This window comes from Arachis ipaensis, chromosome B01, assembly GCF_000816755.2.
Source record: "Arachis ipaensis cultivar K30076 chromosome B01, Araip1.1, whole genome shotgun sequence".
In the NCBI taxonomy this organism is placed as follows: Eukaryota; Viridiplantae; Streptophyta; class Magnoliopsida; order Fabales; family Fabaceae; genus Arachis; species Arachis ipaensis.
In genome coordinates this window covers 40963787-40970393 of record NC_029785.2, presented here as the reverse complement: position 1 = coordinate 40970393, position 6607 = coordinate 40963787, and positions in this window count along the sequence as shown.

Sequence of the window (6607 nt, the reverse complement as noted above, 5' to 3'; positions counted from 1 at the left end):
TGATTTCAGAGAGAGAGAGAGAGAGAGAGAGAGAGAGAGAGTAAGTTTTATTGGCATGACCTAAGTTCCTCATAGGTAGAGATGAGCTAGTGAATTTTGGCGCAAACTTGGTCAAGCTCAGCAGACATGGTGGCGTAAACACGAGAATTGATGTCGAACTTATTGTCATGTTCAACCTTGAGTTCTGCGACGGTGACAGTGAAAGTTGTAAAACCAAAGTAATTAGTAAATGATTAACCAATAAATTAATTATTAATCAAGCAATTATGAAATGGAATTTTTATAGTTTAATGAGATAGAAAAAATTAAAATAAGAATTTTGACACAAATTTTAAAGGATTTGGCACAAGATTGGTCGAATAGGCCAAACTAGACGAACTGGGCTCATAATGGGCCCAAGGCCCAACCCAATTCATATATACTCATGAGCTTAAGCTCATTTGCTTCTCATACACAAGAAATAATGCATACAGAGGGAAGAACAAGGAGGAAACCTAAAACCCTCACCACAAATTCAAATCCACGTAACTTTTGATCCGGAGCTCCGGTCTCGCACCGTTTGTGGCCACGTGCCCGTAGAGATGAGCTTTACAAAGCCCAGTACCTTTCAAGGTGAGGAAATCAAATTCTCAGCTCCTATTCCCTCTTCTTCAATTCGAAAATATTAGGATTTTGTGGTATTGAGATTTTAGTTAATTTGATCTTTTAGGATCAAATTGACTTGAGAAATTGGTAGGTTTTGGCTTAATTGAAGCACATGTATGGTAAGGATCTTCAACCCTAGTCAAACCCTTGATTATGTGAGTTTTTGGGTATTGAAACTTGTATATATATGTGGTAATGTGTATATGGTATATGTATTTGTAAATTGGAGCTTAAATTGTGGACACCTGAGACTTGGTGGAGCTTGGAAGTTATTGCTTTGGAAGTTGGGGCTGTGTTTAGTGCCTTTTGTTGGTGTCTCGGATTATACGTGAAAATTGGCCAAGGTATGGTTTTTGTTTCGCGTATTTAATATATAATGTCTTGCAAAACCTTAGGCTAGATGACCATAGAATATAAATGAATGAGTATGTTGAATGCTTGGTAATTGTTGATATAGATTGTGTAATTGTTTTGGTGGTTGATGTTGGAGATGAAATGAAATGTTAAATGATGACTTAAATGATAGTTGATAAGGTGATGAGAATAAGTATGTATACATGATGAATTATTGATGATGTTTGATGTGATTAATGATTCATGATGTGAATGCGGTTGTGGTTGATGAAAAATGATTGATGAATGATGATTTTAATGATGATAAATGAGAACGAGGGTTGAGAATATATGAATGTCGATGTATTGATAAATGTGTTGGTAGAATTGAGAGTCTTGGTATGAAGTAGTTTATATTGAGGTGAGATTGGTTATGAAGGGATGTGGGGCTGTGTTGGTTGTGATAGGGTGTGTTTTACTTTAGAGTATGGGTTATAAATGTAGTTAGTGAGTTATAAATTTGGCGGAAATAGAGGTTCGAGGAACTATGTGAAAAACTGATTTTTGGCCGAACTTCGACGAGCCATAACTTGGCTTCCGAACCCCCAAATGATTTCAAATTTATTTCATATGAGAATTAGGTTAGTGAAGTTTATGCCATTCAAAGAATGGATGAAAAATGTTTTAAAACGAAAAAATTATGCGCGTCAAAAGTTTGAGGTTTTAAATTGAAATTCTACAGATTTCAGACTTAGCCAAATTTTTTTACCAAATGTCCTTGCATGCGTACGCATACAGGGGGCATACGCATGCGTTCGATTCTGTCCAGTGCGTATGCATACACGGACAGGTGCATGCGTACGCATCCTGATCTAAAAAGAGACTTATGCGTACACATACCTATTGCAAGATAATATTCCAACTTGGAGTGCTGATACTGGAACTGGTCAGAAATGGATTGGATTGAAAAGATCACAGGTGTTATTGCCTCATTGTTGAGTTCTCAAATTCCTGAAAGGGTATCTGCCAAAAACTTTTGTATTTAGGTCTCTATAGTTAGAAAATTTTTTAATCAGGTCCATATATTGAATAAAATTGTGTTTTCAAGTCCTTGAAACAGCCTAATGTTACAAAATGTTATGAACTTTTTTTATAATTTAATAGATTTAACCAAAAACTTTACAACAATAAATTGCTTTAGGAACTTGGTTACAAAGTTTTAAACCTTTTTTAATTAGAATTTGGCAGTAATAATTGTTATGGTATTGGTTATTCTTTGTGCAACTATGAAAGTTATGAAAATTCTTTTATTTATTTATATTATGTGAATTTTTTTTTGCAGACTAGGTAGTGTTCTGACTAAGAAGGCTATTTATACTGTTCATTTTGCAGCAAAAGGGAAGTGGTAATGTTGGCCAGCTTCTGGACCCAAATCATGCCTCATTGTTGAAAGGAGTAGCAGTGACAACTGGCGGCTAGGCTACAGGGTCTCTACCAATCTCATCTTTATGAGAATGTTGCTATTCATATCATCTCTGTTCTGGATGCCTATCTCATATTGGATTGAATTTACAAGTTCTCGAATTCTATTTGCAGTCAAACGTCTCTCGGTGTACCTAACATTTTACAAGGCAGTCTTCAACAAGTTCAAAATCAGAACCAGCATCTTCTAGGATCTCTGGTAATTTCAAACATTATCTTTGGCTTAGCTATGTGTTATCCCCATTTGACTTTATATATAAGTTTTTATTTACTGGTCATTTGTCATGAAACAGAACATGAAAAGTGATATGAATCCAATGGTTAGACCTCAAGCTGTTATATCAGATGGATCCTTTGTTGGTGGATATGGTACTGGTTTGTTTTCAAATTGTATTTTCCATTATTCCCATGCTTACATTACTAGCTAGATTCCGATATGTTGGAAAGCTTACACTTTGGCACCTGTAATCGTAAATACAACCAATCTTAAGATCTTAAGAAATTGCATGCCATTGTTTTCTAACCTAAAGATATATTATAATGTTGATTAAAAAAATACTTGATTTTACACTTCCCATTATCTTGAACATACACCCTACTCTTGAGACACATGCTTTATTTCGATACAGAAAATGATTCAAAATTAATGCAATATTTTCATATTGTTTCTGAGCTTTCTAAGGAAACTGATAAATGAATACCTTAACGGCTTAACCCTGATTTGAATTTGTTGCCTTCCATTCTTGAAATATTTAATGTTCCCTGCTTTGTTGCATAGTTTTTTTATATGCTGCATGTGTCATTAAAGATATTTTCTCTATCTTCATCTGCATTATATAGTACTATTTGTATGATATTGGGATTTTTCTTTGATTGTCGGTTGACATTTGTTCTTTGTGGATAATGGAGTTGACAATGCTTGTGGTGTGCACTCTGCAGGGTGAAGAATTGAAGAAGATGATTGATGCAATCACCTACATACAGTGCAGTTCTAAAACACAGCAGGTAAATGTTACAACTTAATTGGATTTAAGGTAGCCATAATTCTCACCCTTTTTTCTTCATGTTGCAGAATGTGAAGATAGTTTTTCACTCTGCAATAAAAGTTGCACCGAGACCACAAAAATCAAAGAAAAAACCATGCAAGAGAAGGACTTGTTTTTTCTTCTAAGTAGTATTTCTTATTCAGTTGTTCTTATTGTATTTCTGAAATCATTAATATAACAGAGTCGAAAACACTAAGCTTTAGTGTTTTTTATTCTTTTACATTATTGCTGTGAAGAACATTAGGCTTCTTTTTACAGGTGTTATGTTTAGAATTAAAAAATTATATTATGTTTGATAGTTTATTTGTATAGGAGCTTTTGATTTTCAATACTAAAATATTATATATTATGTTAATACTTTATTTATGAGTTATGTAATATTTTTTTTATGGGTTATGATTTCTTATTATTGTAAAATTTTAAACAAAAAAATTGTTTGTTTAACATAGTAAAAATGACGGTTGAAACTGTCTTTTTAAACGATAAAAAATGTCACTTTTATCCGGTAAAAACTAGTAAAAATTGCATTTTTAAACGATAAAAAAATCACTGTTATGGTTAAAATGGAGGTTCAAAAATGACATTTTAACCAACCAAAAGCTACTCTATAAGGGCAAAAACGACGGTTCAAAAATGTCATTTTAACCGACTGAAACGCCACTATCAGGGTAAACACGGCGGTTCAAAAACGCCATTTTAACCGACCGGCGGTTGAAATCGCCATTTTAACCCACCCTTAAACCACCGTTTTAACCTGGAAATAACGGCGGTTTGAACCGCCGTTTTAACCCAACAGAAAATCGCCGTTTTAATCCTAGAAAATTGTGGCAGTTTTCAGAAAATCGCCGTAATAACCAAAATGGCGCTCTGAATTACGGCACTTTTTCGAAACCGCCGTACTTGATAATAATGGCGGTTCAAACCGCCGTAATTACCCAAAAAAACTGCCATTTTTACCAGATTTTTTTGTAGTGTAAGAAATCAGTGAGACACTCCGAGATTATATGGAAAGGTTTAATAAAGCATGCCTAGAAATATAAAACTTACCTACTGAAGTAGTAATAATGGGATTAGTTAATGGCCTTGAAGAAAGGTCGTTCTCTCAATCCAATCCAAGCGACATCCGACTTTCAGAGAAATACATCAATATGGAGGAGAATTCACGACTAGAAAACCTTTCCTGAGACTCAGCCTGCCTTATCCACCTCGGGAAAAAAGAGAAAAAAGTCAAGAAAAAAGAGGAGTACAACTCGAAAAAATATCGAAGGTATCATAATTATACCCTACTTCGAGTCTCTCTTGTAGATGTTTACAGGGAAATATACCACACCAAGAAGCTTCCACCTTCTCGCCCAATCAAACACAAAAAAGCAAGAATTCAGACAAAATACTGTGAGTACCATAAGCTTTACGGGCATTCTACCAACGACTGCTATGATTTAAAGAATTTCATTGAAAAGTTGGCTAGAGAAGGTCGACTAGACAGGTACTTGGCGGAAAGGTCGGATGATCAAAGAAAAAGGAAAAGAGACGAAGAAGGAGGACAACAAGAAATTCCATCTCAAACTCCTAAACGACACATACACATGATTAACGGGGGATTTGCTTGAGGAGGAATCTCGAAATCGTCACGGAAGAGGCATCTTAAAGAGGTGTACCAAGTCAAGGAAGAAAACAGAACTTCCGACTTGCCAACCATCTTGTTCACTAAAGAGGATGATGAAGGGGTAACGCCTGGCCATGACAACCCAGTGATGATTACAATGATCCTCGCCAATGCAAACCTCCATAGAAACCTTGTGGATCAAGGCAGATTGGCAGATATATTATGTAAGTCCACCTTTGACAAACTCGGACTGGAAAAGAAAGATCTGAAGGTGTACCCAGATAACCTATTCAGACTGGGGGACACGGTGATCTGACTTCTTGGGTTTATATCTCTATACACTACTTTTGAAAAGGGCACGAAGTCAAGGACGTTAAGTATTGATTATATTGTGGTCGACATCACGTCTGTAACGACCCAACTTCCAATACGTCATGATCGTGCCAAAAGTAGGCATTACTAACTCGTTTTCCTTATTAACTATTTAATATTGAGCCTTTAGTTCGATGTCGCATTTCAATTTTTAAGAAAATACATGAAAACCTTGTTTTTATTAATTAAAATTTTATATCAAAGATCACCAAGTAATAGTAATCACATAATTACTACTAATAGTAAATGCTATACAAATAAATTCAATATAAAACTCGAATATAATACCTATCCCTCTGGATAAAATAAAATCCTAATCAATAAAGGCGAGGGAACTCTATGAAAACAACTTAACTTATAAACAATTTCAACTATTCATCTGCGGCTTCTTACTAAGTCTTCGAACCTGTATCACTGAAAGGGTGGAAGATTTTGGGGTGAGAACAAACCACACGTTCTCAGTAGGGAATGGGAATGCCGTAAAAGTAATGAAATAAAATACAAATAATTAAATTTACTCAATAAAGCTATTTTTATTAAATCCCTGAAAATACATTTAGTTTTACTTTAGATAATTAATCACTTTTCTTTAAATTTCTAAACTCAAAATAGATTTTAATCCCAAAATTAGTCATATTAACCATCTCTGAGTCACATAATCATTTCTCAGCCACAACATTTCACCTCAATACATCCATGAAGCAATAGCACAAATAAGATATCCAAACCAACACACAAACAAGTCAAACAGTACAATCACAGAAAAGTAATACAAGCAAATACAACCAAATACAAATGTGTAAACAACATGATGCATGTCTATCCCTAACACAGGTAATGAGCTCATTTGTCGGTTTTGACCCGCACCCGACGCAATCTGACTCACAAGTCAGATAAGGCATTCCAGCGGCATAACCTCTACAAGGTTCCAAACCCTTGCAGGCACTGATTCTCCAGCTGAAGTATGCCGAACATGACCTCTGCAAGTACTTGCAGGCGCTGATTCTCCAGCTGAAGCATGTGACCCATGTTCCTGGAAGCCATTCTATATACACGGGCATCCCCGCACAATCATTCACATATAAAGCCTACGTTCTATTTCAATAAAATTCGACTCCCTTTC